The 16,738-nt window shown below is 44.4% G+C and overlaps 1 pseudogene; it reads right to left on the bottom strand.

Moving 5' to 3' along the window:
* Positions 1-804: 804 nt before the first annotated feature.
* LOC127327131 (uncharacterized) lies at positions 805-4,530 on the bottom strand (annotated as a pseudogene).
* Positions 4,531-16,738: the final 12,208 nt, after the last annotated feature.

Consider the following 16,738-nt stretch of genomic DNA (forward strand, 5'->3'; position numbering starts at 1 on the left):
GCTTTTGTAGCTTTGTTGGAATTTGAGAGAGAAGGACTTGAGCATCTTTGTGGTGTTCTTGCCATTGCATTTGGTGCATCGGTTTGAGTTCTCCACGGTGATTCGTGGAGGTGAAAGCAAGAAAGTTGTTACTCTTGGGTTCTTGGAACCCTAGACGGATTCTAGGCCTTTGTGGCATCTTTGTGGTGTTCTTGGGGACTCCAATTAAGTTGTGGAGAATCTTCAAGGGCAAGGCCTTTGTGGCATCTTAGTGGTGTTCTTGGGGACTCCAATTAAATTGTGGATATTCTTCAAGGGCAAGGCCTTTGTGGCAATTTGTTGGGAGCCTCCAATTAAGTTGTGGAGATAGCCCCAAGCTTTGTGCGGGTTCGGTAACCTCCCTAAGGTTACATAGTGGTTCGAGGACATCCCTCTTGGTGGGAATTCTCGAGGAGAATACGGTGACCCTCGTGCTTTTGGAGTGACTTGTCCTCCACACCGCTCCAACGGAGAGTAGCACTCGCAAGAGTGTGAACTTCGGGCTACATCGTCGTCTCCCGCGTGCCTCGGTTATCTCTATACCCGAGCTCCTTACTTATGCACTTTACTTTGTGATAGCCATCGTGCTTGAAGTTATATATCTTGCTATCACATAAGTTGCTTGTATTGCTTAGCATAAGTTGTTGGTGCACATAGGTGAACCATAGTGTATAGGCTTTGGGCTTGACAAAGTAAACGCTAGTTTTATTCCGCATTTGTTAAGCCCATCTCGTAAAAGTTTTAAACCGCCTATTCACCCCCCCTCTAGGCGACATCCGTGTCCTTTCAACTAGCAACAAGGAAGCTCGGAGGATGTTCCATCCAAACACTCGTCAACTCCAACGTGCAAGCATATTTAGCACATATGTGAGCGACTGTGTTGGATGATCTTATTACATGTTGAACAACAAAACTAGAAAACGAACTAGAAAGCCCTGCGATATCTTGTAAGATCGGTGCAATGACTGCACGAGAAACAGCGCGCGAGTCCCAGAGATTGACAATCTCTAAGCAATCCACTTCAACAACCACTCGCGAGTAACCACGCAGCTTGGCAAAAATCACACCCTCCCTCAGCGCCATTGCCTCAGCAATCATTGGATCAGTAATTCCTGGGAGCGGTTTACTCCAAGCCGCAATGAAGCCAGTGAGGTCCCTAACAACACCTCCCGCTCCACCCTTCCTTTCTTCGAAAGCTAGACCAGCATCAGTATTAATCTTGATGCATCTTTCATCTGGTGGTCGCCAACCAAATCCTGGCAACATGAGAGCTTGTTGCCTTGGGATATCTAGCAAAGCTAGGTCATTTTTCATCCTCACCATGGACTGAATAGGATCCCATCCTTCCCGATCATGAGTGATGTTATTTCTTGAGTTCCAAATAGCCCACATGACTGTAATGATCTTTCCCCTATCACATGTAGGAATAATCGGATCACACAACACATCCCTTGCCCAGGTGCTAGGATGCAGGTTGGGGACTTTAACATCGAGTGCAACTCGCGCCTACGCCCAGAACCTCATCGCATGTGTGCACAACAGTAGTGCATGTCTCATATCTTCATCTGCGCTAAGGCAGATTTTGCATCTTGCAAGCGTGGCTATATGACGGTACTGCAGCGTTTGTTCCACCGGTAGAATACCACGAAGAACTCGCCACCAGAAGACCCTCACTTTTGGCACCACCTTCAACTTCCACAGCTGTTCCCACATCTGTTTTTCAGAAAACGAGGATCCCGTAGTCGTCCCTTCCGCTAGAGCTAAATGCTCGTTGCGCGTCACCAGAGCACGATACGCTGTTTTAACAGTGTAGATACCAGAATTTTCTAAGTTCCAAGCCCAAAAATCATCCCCCCCTTCTCGCCTCAAAGGAATGTTTAGAATAGCATCCGCATCAGGGGCTATGAAGTTATTTCTTATCACCTCCTCCTTCCATATCCAGCTTCCCACATCAATCAGCTCTGATACTTTACTGAGGGGCATGGTACCAATCTGAACTGACGGTGTCATCAGCCGAATACCTGGGATCCACTTATCAGTCCAAATAGAGACTGACGAGCCATCCCCAATCCGCTTGATCAAACCAAGCGACAACGCCTCCCGTCCAGCCACAATCGCTCGCCAGGTAGCAAATGCGCAGCGTGGAACAGTAGCTTGCATAAACTCCGAGTCTGGGAAATATTTAGTTTTTAGAATTCTGCAACAAAGAGACTCAGGCTGAGTAATGAACCTCCATCCATGCTTGCCAAGAAGAGCCAGGTTAAAAAATTCCAAATCTCGAAAGCCCATTCCTCCTTGACATTTTGGTTTAACTAGTTGATCCCATGACAGCCAGTGCATAGATCTCCTGTCAATAGAGCTACTCCACCAGTAGCGCCCCATATAAGAAATAAATTTCTTGAGTACAGCCTTGGTCAACTTGAAACAACCCATGCTGAATGTAGGAATCGCCTGAATGACTGCCTTCAGGAAGACTTCCCGCCCCGCACAGGACATCATACGCTCAGATCCACCATTAAGTTTGCTTCGAATGCGTTCCCCAAGGTGATCAAATTTACCACTCGATATACGACCAATAGCAGTAGGAAGACCCAGATATCTTTCAGAGAAAGCTTCCACCGCAATGCCCATTAACAGTTTCAGAGACTGCCGCGCTGCCAGAGGGGTATTAGGACTGAAATAAATTGAGCTCTTCTCTTTATTCACCCTCTGTCCCGAGCAGTCTTCATAAATCCTCAATATCACATTCATTCTGTTAGCACTCTCCACTGTTGCTTTCATGAAAAGAAGACTATCATCTGCAAACAACAAGTGGTTCACCCATGGTGATCGAACGCTCACTCTTATTCCTCTATCGGCAGTAGCACCATTAAAGAAATTCAGGAGAGATGTGAAACCCTCACCACACAAAAGAAACAGATACGGAGACATGGGGTCACCTTGGCGAAGTCCTCTGGTAGGTGCAAAGAAAGGTAATAATTCCCCATTTACCCGTACTGTAAACCGAACCAAAGTTACACATTTCATCACCAACCTCACAAAATTTGAACTAAAACCGAGCTTGAGCATAATAGCCTATAGATAGTGCCATTCTACTCGATCATAAGATTTCATCATGTCTAATTTGACAGCACACACATTGTTCTTTCCTTTCTTCCGTTTCTTCATAGCATGCACACTCTCATATGCAATCAACACATTATCACTAATCAAACGACCCGGAACAAAGGCACTCTGCTCCTCCCCAATTATATCACCCAGAAAACCTCGTGCACGGTTAGCAATACACTTTGCAGCAACTTTGTACAGAACAGAGCACAGAGAAATAGGCCTATACTGGGAAATTCGTTGTGGATGATGCACCTTAGGAATTAACGTGATAGACGTATCATTCATACCTGAAGGTAGCTCCCCACCATTAAGAAAACCGAGAATCGCCGGTACAATATCATCCTTGAGAACCGACCAATGTCTCTGGAAAAACCCAGCCGTAAAGCCATCAATGCCAGGTGCTTTTGATGGTGCCATTTGAAATAACGCCGCCCTCACATCCTCAGCATTATACTCCTGGTCCAAAACCCCATTCATATCATCAGTCACCCTTACAGGGACCAGATCAATCAATTCCTCCATCTGACGGTATCCATGAGATGTGTACAGGGCTTGATAAAACCCCTGAACTTCTTCGCAATTTTCCTCCCAGGAAACGCATTTGGAACCATCCTCACGCTCAAGGTTATTAATCTTATTTGTGCGCTTTCTTTGGGCAGCTTGTGAATGAAAATATGCAGTATTACGATCACCATCTCGTAACCACTGTACCCTGGATAGCTGACGCATCCATATTTCCTCCTGACGAAGAGTCTCACGGAGCTGCTGTACAACTGCTCTTTCCTCGTCATTTGGTCCCCGGCCCACAGAGCGACAACGCAGATTATTCAGTCTTCCACGAAGCTTCCTTACTTTGCGCGCTAAGCAGCCAAATTCTTTTGAGCCCCAGATACTAAGCTTCTCTTGAACAGTCTTGAGTGCTTGTATTACTCCCCTTAGACCCTGCATGCCTGATCCCTTTCTCCATGTATCAAGGATTATTCGATCATAGTCTGCATGCGTCTGCCATACATCTTCATATCTGAATTGTTTTTCTCCTCTTACTCGTTCTTCAACCATACTGTCTCCAAACTGCACTAGCACAAAGCAGTGATCTGATTCCGTAGAGACAATATGGCGAACTCTATAGTGTGCAAATTTATTCACAAAAGCCTCATCACCGAAGGCTCTATCCAATCTAGCCTTAACATTTGCATCACCCAACTGACCGTTGTCCCAGGTGTATTCAACACCCGACCATCCTAGGTCATGGAAAAAACATTCCTCCACCACCTCCCTAAATGCCCTCATCTGCCATTCCGGCCTTACAGCACGAGAGAAGTGCTCCGAAGAATACAACGTCTCATTAAAATCTCCAACACAAAGCCAGGCCGGGTGAGCAATCGAATTCAGATTCCTCATAGCTCTCCAGCTATGATGTCTCTCAACCGCCTTTGGCGCTCCATAAAAACCAGTAAATCTCCAAAGATCATTACTACTCATTTTCCCCACCATAGCATCAATATGGCCGGAACTATAATTCTTTACCTCCACAACCAGTTCTTTTGTCCAGAATAAAGCTAAACCTCCACTGAGGCCATCACTGTTGACTGCGAAACAACCTGCAAACCCCAAGGTATGTTGCAGATCCTCCATTCTTTTTGCTGAGATTTTCGTCTCCATAATAAACAGGAGACTGGGCGCTTCTTGCTTCAGAACATTCCAAAGCTCTCGAACGGTCACGGGGTTCCCAAGCCCCCTGCCGTTCCAACTTAGACAACTCATTGCTCTGGGCAGAGCTGCAGAGCTGCCACTGCCGAATCTTCAGAACTCTTGGGAGTAGGTTTCTTCTTCTTTGCATCACGCTCCCCCTCCTCACCTTCATCATCACCGACCGCTCCAACCTCTGTTGGAGTTTCATATAGCACCATAGCTGTGTTGTCCACTACTGGCCTATAGACTTTCGTATTTGCACCTTTTCGTTTATTCACATTACTGTTCTTCAGAGGTGAAGTCACCACAGGGCCCTTCTCTGTTGCGTTACTTGAGTTGCGCGTTTCCACTTTAGAATTCTTGGACCATCCCTGTCCCGAAGAGCCCTCACTGTATGACTTACGTTTCCAATCATCTGACGCCCTTAGACCCTTCTCAAATGGAAGGTTTCCATCAGCATCCCTCGTGCCAGGAGTCAGACACACAAGATCAGAGTGCCCAAAACGACCACAGGAGAAGCAGAAGTGTGGCACACGTTCATACTGAACCTCATACAGGTCCATGCCTTTTCTCCTAGCCGATTCTATCAGGACCCATCTCCTCAAGGGATTAGCAACATTAATTGTTACCCTGGCCCTTAGGTATCCACCCACGTGATCAAACTGAACCTCCTCAGCCTGCTTATCAATTTGTTGCGCTATCGGTTTCCACCACTTCTTGTCACGCAGGTTGAACGGCAGATTCAGAACTCGCGCCCACAGGGACAGCCGATCAAACTTCAACTCCGATGGCTTCATACAATCTTCAAATTCGGACAGAATCACCGCATTATTGCTCACATGCCACGGCGATCCCTCCCAAACTCTTTCCCGATCACGCATAGTAGCAAACTCTGCAACAAACATGTTGGAACCCACTGATCGGAAAAGAAATCCCTTAGGATTTCCCCACGCTGGGCGCAAGGCACCTGCGATTGTCTGGATATGGAAGACAGTGCGGTGCAGTACCTTCCCAGCCAGCATCCACTTCTGATTCGCCTCTTCTTCGCGATCATCAAGGATCAATGGAGTAGCCTCCTCATCTGTAATATCCAGTTTTCCCAACTGCTCCTCCAGCCTAGCCCGCGCCGCCCTCGGCGACACAGCCTCCTTCGCTTTCTCCCCGACGCGCTCCGACGAGGACATGTCGAGCCGTCGAAACCAACTCCTTCCCGCCGATGAAGATCGGAGGGCGCCGCCAAGATCCACAAAACCCTAATCGCCACAGGGGCTCCGAGAGTTACGGGAAAAAAAACTTAACCAGCATTGAGTGCGCTGGTTTTACAGGGGCATAATTCGGCGGGATTGCCAGCGTCATGTTTGGACTCCAAGAAAACAATACGATTGTAGTGTACCAGTCCTCAAACTCTTGGGACTTGATTTGACTGGTGGAAAATCAATTGGAGACTGATGTTGTTTGTCTTTTTTCTCGCTGCGTATCCTCAGCTCAGCATATCATCACGGATGTTCCGGTTAGAGACCACGATCCATGCAGGCAAAGTAATCAGTAGAGAGAAAAAAAAAATCTGACCGGCCATGCTATGAGTGAACCTGGAAAACCGATCTAGTGCTTCGGTCGAATCTTTTTCGCCTGCAGTCCGAGAGCTCATGCAGATGTGATCTTAGTCGATGTCCAGATCTAGCCGAAGAAAATCTGACCGGATAACGAAATCCAGTCGTCGCGATCCCCACAGACGGCGCCAATTGACGAGGCGGTTCCTCGGCAATGCCTATGTATTGTAGACTTGGGTTTCGGGAGAGAGCGACGATAGAGATTCCGGGAGCGAGATTAGGCACACGACGTACCCATCTTCGGGTCCCCTCGGTGGAGGATCCCTACATGCTGCTAGCAATCCAGTATATGATCATAGATGTGTTTACAGGGTGCCGCCATAGGCGGAGCTATGTTGTCTATATTCTATCTATCTGTTGGTCTCTTTATTTCGGGTGCCCTGGCTAGCTTTATATATGCAACCAGCCTAGGGTTTTACAAGAGTCCTAGTCGACTACTTCTTCGGGTTGCCTTGTTGGGCCTTCTCCATATTGGGTCTCCTCCATATTGGGCCGAGCTAGGTATACTAATAATGGGTACCCGAAGGGTATGCCCATGTCAGGCAGAGGCACTACAACTCACCTCACCACTCCTATGACGATCACTTGGGACACCACATGAACACACGCACGCCAAACCAAAGCCACAGAGAACGTCAGATTGCATGCCAAGACACATAATCGTTGCACCGTGGCCATGCAGCCCTCCAACAATTTCTGGCAGTTGGACACGAAGAGCTCGAGGCGGACGCGGGAGGCAGCCATCCTCGCCTCTACGCCCCCAGCTGTTTCTCCGGCGTGTGCCCCGAGAGCTGTCTGGGGCTGGAGATCTGCTTCATCCATCATGTCTCCTGAGTCGATGCAACAGAGGCTAACCAGGGCAGGCCGAGCATATTATTTACAAGATGGAAAACGCTTCCCATCAGCCCACCGATAACGCCCAAAAAATCGGTCGTTGCATCATCGTGGAGACGCAACCCCGCACGTGGATGGGCCCCACAGATCCTTATGCTCCCGGGGAGCCCCAGATACTCCACCGGCGAGCGCGCCGCCACAGCTTCAACCCCGCGAGGGCGCTGTTTAAGCTTCTGCACCGACGAGCGCACCACCCTGCGCCTCCCTCGGCGAGCCCCCGCTCCTCTACCGGCGAGCGCCGCCCCAGCTCCATCCCCGGCGAGCTCTCTGTCCAAGATCCTTCACCGCGAGCGAGCCGCCCTGCTCCTCCCCCGGCGGTCCCATGCTCCTCCACCGGCGAGTGTGCCGCCCTACTCCTCCCCAGCGAGCGCGCCGCCCAACGAGCATGCCGCCCTGCTTCTCCCCCGGCGAGCAGCCCCTGCTCCTCCCAGCGAGCGCCCTCCCCTTCCCTGACGAGCGTGCTCTGCACCTCCTACTGGCCGGCTACTGCGACCCTCGGTACCACTGTTGTGCTGTCGACGCCGGAGTTCTCGCCGGTGTGGGAGGTACTGGAGGAGAGGATATGGGCAAGGTGATATGGGGCGCAGATACCTTTTTTTGTTGTTTCTGTTATTAATTATTGTTGTAAATATATTATTGATTTATTGTAAATATATTTTTGGTATGAGATTTGTTGTTTTCTGGTTAAAATATGTTGGTGGCTATATTTGTAAACCCCTCTTACTACACGTGCACAGATTTCATGAGAAGTGCAGGAATCTTGCGAGATGTTCAGAATCTAATTTCTCGTGCAGGGTTGGATGATTTTGTTGTTGGTGAACCATGCCAATATGCAAAATTGACTATGTTTGTAGTGCAGGATTTTGAATTCAATTGGTCGCAATCTAACCCCATGGTTCGGTACAAAATTTATAATAAAACTGTCAACTTGCCATTCGATGATTTTTGTGCAGTAATTAGAGTGCCGCAATGGGGATCATGCAAGAAGATAAGGGGATCGCCGCAAGAGCTCTTGAACCTCTTCAAGATGATTTGTCATGGAAGAAGCTTCTTAGAGGATGGTGGTAAAATTAGTAGCATTTAACTCCCAGCTATTCGCTACTTTGCTTATATCATTACTATGTGCGTTCTTGCTAGAAAGAATGCAAGTAAATTATCTATCTAGGATTTAGCTTTTCTAGCTGCTGCATTGCAAGGTAATAAGACCTACAATTTGGGTGCTTTGATAGCCTATAGACTTGCTACTAACCTGAGAAGGGCGGAATTTGTGGAGGTCTCATCGCCTCTCGTTTATTAGCTATGCATGGTGTAGAACCTCACCATCTTGATATTCAGCTTCCCATAGAGAAACTTGACATAGTCTCCATGATTAAACATGAATTTGTTCCCGATTCATTTAATTTGGGTAACCTGTCTTACAAGATAACATTTTACAAGAAAACTTGGAGAACAACTAAGAAAACTGAAAAACTAGTAGGATTGCCTGCACCTGTTCTATTTAACCTTGATTCCAGGGAGGATTGGTCAGTCACGGAAGGTGCACTGAATGCATACATAGAGGGAGGAGGCCATCATGCAATAGACAACACGAAGGAGGCCGAGGAACACCTCGACTCGTCATCCGATGCAGCAAGCTCTTCGCATCAACATTTTGGGCATGTGGAGCCTTCACCCTTTTCTTCTGCACCGGGACCTTATTATGACTACGCCATGTATGATCCACCGGAGTGGAACAGCGACCCTCGCTGGGGTTGATCTCCACTTAGGCCAAAAGCCTAAGCTTGGGGGGAGGTATACCGGCATCACTCATTCTTTGCATATTATGGTTGCTGGATACTTGTATATACTTGTTTAGCTTCTTTGAGTGGTTTTCTAATAAGAGGGAGATGATATTTGGGGAGGTACTGCCTGAAAACAGATTCTGGACTGATACCAAAACAATTCTCAAAAACAGCCAGTACGTTATTTTGCGAAGACAATTTTTGTGCATGTTTCCCAGGTTGTTATCTAACTTTCATTAGTTGAACACTTTTCGAGCTGAGCAGCGGAAGAATTTCTTAAAAATCGATTACTGTACTGCTGTCAAGTTTGACGAATTCCTGCTGCTTTGTGTTTATGTGACTTTTCTAGTTTTCATTTTCTTGTTTTTGTTTTGTTTCCTTCCTAAAACACAAAAAGACCAAAAATATTTCTGTTGTTTCTCTTCACCATTTGTTTATTTTGGTTTCATGCATTAATTTTGCTTTATTTGCTATCGTTGGTTTGCTATAAGAAAATCCAAAAAGATTTTGCTTTGTTTGCTTGTTTCCTTTTGTTCTTGCTTCCAATTCGAAAACACCAAAAATATTTGCTGTTCTTCTTTGGTTTTGTAAAGTTCATTATGAGTTCAATGGTCTTCGGTGGCTGGAGCGTGGTTTTCATTTCATATTATTCAAGCTACACAAGTGAAAGGCAATAATGACGATCTACGACAATTCGACTTTGGTGAGAGGCTGGTATGAACTCTATTTGTTTTCATTTTTGTACATATACTCATCCATGTGAGCATGCTTAGTTGCTTCATGTGAGGTATATGTCATTTAAGAAAGTCTAGTAGTTCATGATCTCTCATGTTTAGCTCCAATTTATTAATATGAGTAGCATGTCATGGATGTTTGCTTGCATTGTTTTATTCATAAATAGGTATGACATTGTGGTATCCTCCTCTGAATAATTCATTTGAATCGACTTGGCACATGCTCACGCATGCATATGACTGAACAAAAGTCAATTAAGCCTTTATGATTTACTTTGCCTCAGAGTTCTTGTATCACTTTTATGCCTCCGTTAATTTATTTTGCCGCAAGCATGATTATGACAGTGACTGCTCTCTTGATTGTCGCTCCCCAGTCTATTGCTAGCCTTCACTTGTACTGAGCGGGAATGCTGCTCGTGCTTCCAAACCCCTGAAAACCAAGTTGTTCCAAAGTGTCCACCATAAATACCTATGCATGGCATTTCAAACCATTCCAAGTAAATTCTCATGCGCTACCTTTAAACCTTCAAAATGCTTCTCAATTTGTGTTAATGTTTTATAGCTCATGAGGAAGTATGTGGTGTTTATCCTTCGACCTTGTCATTTACTTTTGACAGACTTGCATAATAAGAGCTGGCAACGGGGTGCCCAGCCCCAATTAATAACTTCATTAATAATTCTCTTCACACGTTTTGCTCTGATTCATCAGTAAGCAACTTAATTTTGCAAATAGACACTCCTCCATGGTATGAGATTGATGGAAGGCACCCGAGGATTCGGTTAGCCATGGCTTGTGTAAGCAAAGGTTGGGGGGAGTGTCACCCATAATAAAACTAAAGTACATGTGTAAACAAAAGAGAAGAGGGATGATCTACCTTGCTGGTAGAAATAACGTCCTTCATGGGAGCCGCTCTTGAAAGTCTGGTTGGCGAGGTAGTTGGTGTACCCATTACCATTCGTTGACAACAACAAACACCTCTCAAAATAATTTTACTCCTGTTTTAAAAATGAAAAGCTCTAGCGCATGTTAATCCCTGCCTCCCTCTGCGAAGGGTCAATCTTTTACTTTTATGTTGTGTCACCATCCTTTCTTTGAGCACTTTCTTGAGAGCACAACTGTCATTCTTAGTATAACATGCTTGTCCCAAAATATGATTGACTGTGGTATAACTTTGATGCTTTTATCTTTGACAATCTCTATTTCTAGTCTTTCTATGAACTTCAGAGGTGCCTGAGCATTTATGTTTTGCTGTTCAAATACGGGCAAGCGAGATACCACTTTATCATATCCTTTTATGAACATTGCAATCCTGCTTATAGACATGATTCATGATGCTTATTATTAATTTGTTGGTACCTTTCCATGATTGACATAGCTATTAGATGATCTTATTTGCATGTATCTTATTATGAACTGCCTAAGTACTAGCCCATATCATGAGAATATTTACATCATATGAACAAATGTGTTCGTGAAAGTTCTTTTATCGCACTCAGTTGTTAACTGAATTGCTTGAGGACAAGCAATAAGCTAAGCTTGGGGGGATTTGATACGTCCAAAACGTATCTACTTTCCCGAACACTTTTGCTATTGTTTTGCCTCTAATTTGTGTATTTTGGATACGACTAACACGGACAAACACTGTTTTCAGCAGAATTGCTCTGGTGTCTCGTTTTTGTGCTAACTTTCAGGAAAATCCCCGGAATTTATGTCGAATGTCTTATTTTTCCAGAAGAATTACGGAGCCAGAAGGGCAAGCCAGGTGGAGGCCCGAGGCCCCCACACACTAGGCCGGCGCGGCCCAGGAGGGGGGCGCGCCGCCCTACTGTGTGGCCACCTCGGCTGGCCTCTGACGCCTCCCTTTGGACTACTTAAGGGGTTTCGACCTAAAAACGCGAGACGAGAAGTGGAAGTCGCCAGAAACCCTCCAGAACGCCGCCACCATCGCGAAACTCCGTCTCGGGACCAGAAACTCCGTTCTGGCACTCCGCCGGGGCGGGGAATTGGAGGAGATCATCGCCATCATCACCACCGACGCCTCTCCATCGACCAGCAATGTTTCCCCCATCCATGTGTGAGTAATTCCCCCGCTGTAGGCTGAAGGGGATGGTAGGGATTGGATGAGATTGGTCATGTAATAGCATAAGATTGTTAGGGCATAGTGCCTAGTGTCCGTAATTGGTACTTTGATGATATTGTTGCAACTTGTTATGCTTAATGCTTGTCACTAGGGCCCGAGTGCCATGATCTCAGATCTGAACATGTTATTGTTTCATGATGATATGCATTGTTTTATGATCTTACCTGCAAGTTGTAACACCCCAACTTTTGCAACCTTGATTAATTGTCCTTAATGCAAAAATTAGGGGGAACAAAAACTTTTTCTTTAGATTAATTAAGATGAATTGCCTTGATCTGTTTGTTATGATGAATTGCCTTGATCTGTTGGTAGATGAATTATCTTGATTTGCTTGTGAGTTTTGTCTTGAGCTACCTCATAGAACAACACCCCTGGTGGTTAAATAAGCAACTCACCAAATAAAACACATGTGTGGCTTAGGAAGAATTGTTTTCCTTTTTACTACATCAAACCTCTCTCCTGATGACAACATGAGTGTGCCATCTTGATTTTCCTCTTGGTGGTACAAGATAGCTCAATCATCCTTAATTCAAAACTAGGGATCATCTACCCCTAGCTACCTCCCTCTCTTATACCCACTCATCCTTGTTGGTTTTGAGGCCATGTCGACCATCTGTGTTGACAGGCTTAAAATGTCCAGACTTTGGCAATTGATCTCTAAGCACCCACAACTGTTTTTGTTGACCTAAATGCATGGATCTCATCTGTGCATCTCCCTCTACAATTTCCACGTCCTGCATGTCTCATTCTACCCCTGCCACTCTGATATCCAACTTGATCTTATACCCTATCCAGTGTTTCAGCACTAGATCACTTCTTCCTCTTTAACCTCTTGTTTTTATTTTAATCCAAGTTTAATCTTCACAAAACCAAGAGTGGGAATGATGGGTACATTTTGTAGCCATCATTTACCCTTGAGAACACTCCTCCTTAAATTAGTTCTCCTCCTCAAAAACTCTATTGTTTTCCTTCTCTAGTTTTGATCACAACACTACTTCTAGTTTTATTAAATATTTTCAAGAAATTTCTTCAAACAAAACTAAGAGCTGAAATGGGTTTTGTTTTTCATCCCATTTCTACCAATTACTGATTTCTAAAACATTCTCTCTATTTTGCCTTGTTTCAACAAAAAGCTTGTTTATGGTACCTATACCATTTCTTGTTTTCCTCTTGTTTATTTAACATTTGAGAAAAACTCTACTTTACTTGGGAAAGTAAGTAGAATATTTTGAACTCCTATGTTCCACTAGTTTTCTCTCAACATTTTCAAATTCCATTCCACTTGAGTTCATTACCAATTGTCCCTAGACAATTGAGGTGATTCAAATACTTTTCAAATGAATTCTTTTTCAAATGGCAATTCTTGCACATCTTATGCACCTCTCTGACCTACCACATTGTACCCCCTCATCCTCCAATTCTTGATCCAATGGATGATAATTTGATACTTCCAAATGGACTCCCTTATCCTTTCAACTAAACTCTGGACTCAGGGAGAAATTCAAACCCCTCCAAATTGACCTCTTATTGGAGAACAAGTTATATTTCATCCTACCCATCTCAATCCTCTATTCTTTTCCATCATCACCTTGACCTCATGAATTGATGATTTATGTCATCATACTCATCCTTGTGAGTATATGGTTACGTCACTCACCATCTCTCTTAGTCTTGCTCTACCATTGTCTCAACCATCATCACCACCATCATCTATTGGCCAAATTGATAATTTGATCAAAGTACTTTATTCTTCAACATTGGCACCAATGTTTATTATCATTTCTCTTCCTAATTTAAAGACACCATCAAACCATTTTTAGCTAACTATCCCAATCCTCAATCTTGGTCGGCCATGCCATGCATGGCACACAAGCATCATGCTTCTCCATCTCGCTCTCCCTCATTGTTCATTTTTGTTTGGCAAGGATGGAGCCGGCCAATTTTTGTATGCATTCAAATTTTGGCCAGCACTACCTCCTCTTTTTCTTCTTATACATGCCAGGCCTCCCAACTACCCCAACAATTAAATGGGCAGCCACCTTCCTTGGCCAATGAAAAAGGGAGGCAGCCACCCCTCTCCCTCTATAAAAGCCCCCTAGCCGGCCACCCCTCCACCTTTGGCCCTCATTTCTCTTCTCTCCACTCCCTCACACTCTCCTCCTCCTCTCTCCCACGAGCTGCTGCTGCCCCTTGCTCCCATGGCCGGCCATGGCCATGGAAATCCACCAAGATGAAGCTCTCCCCCTCCCCCAAGCTTCCCCTCACCATGAGAGCTTCCCTCTCACTCTCTTCTCCCCTAACCCTAGCTGAATCCCTCTCTATTTCTTCTTCCTCCATTGCTAAGATTGGATCTTGATGCAGGTGCATGTTGGTCCAAGCATGGAGAAGGTTGAGCAATCCTCAGATCTGAAGTTCTTGAGCAAAGTTCGTCCAAATCCCTGCAGTAATCTTTACTATTAAATTGCAATGCAACCGTGGTAAGTCGTCGCTGTTTGACCAATTTACCCCTGAACTTAGAGAGAAATTACCCACCGTTGCTATCCTTAAGTAGAAAAACGTTTCGTTTTTTCAGTCAAAGGTTTCCTAATTCTATCATACCGACGATCGGATATGATTTCCAGTCAAAGGTTTCCTAATTCTATCCCTACACAAAACCTAGACGTCCATGTGCCTCGGTTTGCTATATCCCTACGATCCGATGTAATTTCCAATCAACCTGATGATCAACACTGACAAAAGGAACTTCCATACCAATGTGCTTTCTTAGGATGCCGTCACAACCCGCGGCGCACAACGGTTGAAGCGCCGCCGCGGCAGCCTGCTCATTGCCTATCGCTGGTGTCGCGGCCGTAGTTTCGTCAAAGAATTGTGCCCCTCCGGCACTTACGAAAACCATGCTTATATGTGCTCAAGACCAGCTCGGGTTATTTGGATGTGGCTGCTTCTGGGAACTCGCTGGTTGATCTGTATTAATTCCAGGTCTGTTACGACGCGTGGAGAAGTTTGCCATTCTATGTCCAGCTTCAGGCGTCGGTGCACGGACGTTAAAGCAAGCAATTCCTTTTAGCCATCAACACGTTTATTATTTTCTTCATGGAGTGCGTAGAGGAGAAAAGGCATGTATCCAATCTTTATTTCTTCTTCCGTTCCACGCTGAAGAGTCACTTTGATGCATGCAAGTTCAGTAGCGGCTACACAAAGAGGGGAAGTACCTTGCACTGCTCAGAAAGCTAAACAGATAATACTCATGATCTTCTACATAAAACTCATTCGTAATAAGTCTACATTGTTCACGGATTAGCTGTAGCTGTATCCAAACGGAATTCAACTCCATTCGCTCTCGAGAGATTGCAGCTAGCTGAAGGTGAGCCAAACAAACAACGAATCCTAATTTCACCCCGACAGTACTTTTACATGGATCTACTCTTACATGTCAAAATAAGGTATCATGGCATATAGTATCATAGGATAATGATATAAGAATCACAACTGCTCAGAGCATTCCATCCAGCGTAAACATCTAGATAATCTGGAATGCGACGTGGCATACTCGAAAGTTCTAAGAAATGCTTCGGAAAGAAGGTTAGATTAACATCGAAAAAAGTGAACCAAAAATTGATTTAGCCTAAAGTCGCAGGATATGTCCGACCAAATATTTTACCAAACCTACAACAAAAAGGCACGAGAGGAGCTTCATTAGGCTAAATTGACATCAGAAACACTCTCTATGCTCTTCTAATGGATTGACTGATGCTGCAGCATGTGCTAGCAAGTTTCATTGACTCTCAAAATTTGTAGAAGCCACTAGGATGAGTGTGATTTATTTAAAAAATAAATCAAAAATCGTATTTATATGTTTAAAAAAATTATGAAAAAAAAATCTGGACATAGTCAATGTTGTAACCTGCAAACAAAGAAAACCACAATGCCAAAAAATTCTTTATATTGTAGGTTACCCAAAATAACAAAATCTAATAAAATTTGGAGATTTAAAAATATGCATACAAAAAGATCCACCCTTTTGTTATTTTTTTCTGTTGCTTAAAATATAAAGTATTGTAAATTGATATTTTGTATGTTTGTGGGATACAACATATATTGGCCACATTCAGGTTTTTTGCATACTTTTTTGAAACTCATAAACCGTGTTAAGTAACCGGATCAAGGGGAAATAGTTGTACATACACAGAAAACAGACCATTACACAAAAATATGGACATAAACGGCAGCAAAATGGTAATACTGTAACGAATGAACTATCATCTCTTTTGGCTTAGAAGTCGTGATGTCTTAAGACCCTTTCAATACAAATATTATTTGCATTAGCTGATGTATGTACTAGAACTTTCCCACAAAAAGAGATTTTACCGTAAGCTATTACTTAAAGCCACCATGTACAGGATATGATCGAAAGCAAATCTTAGTCACAAGAGATAATTGTTGGGTTGTTGCTTTGTATGTATGTGATACCAAATTCTAGCAATCCATCGAATTACCTATTAAGCAAAAATAAAATGTACTCTCTAAAGGTGTACTAACTTAGAGTCAACTAAAAGAGAGAGCGCGGGGGGGGGGGGGGGGGGGGTTAAGTGCATATCGTCTACATGAATTTCCATGTATATCAGGTTACATATACGACAAGAAAATCTTAAGTCACCCGTAGCAAGGCACGGACATTCAGCTAGTTTCTGTAATCTTGCTGTTTCAGATTCTGGTACGAACTTGTAAAATCCACCAAATCTCGTGTGCAGATCCAA

The sequence above is a fragment of the Lolium perenne genome, chromosome 3 (genome assembly GCF_019359855.2).
Source record: "Lolium perenne isolate Kyuss_39 chromosome 3, Kyuss_2.0, whole genome shotgun sequence".
Lineage (NCBI taxonomy): Eukaryota > Viridiplantae > Streptophyta > Magnoliopsida > Poales > Poaceae > Lolium > Lolium perenne.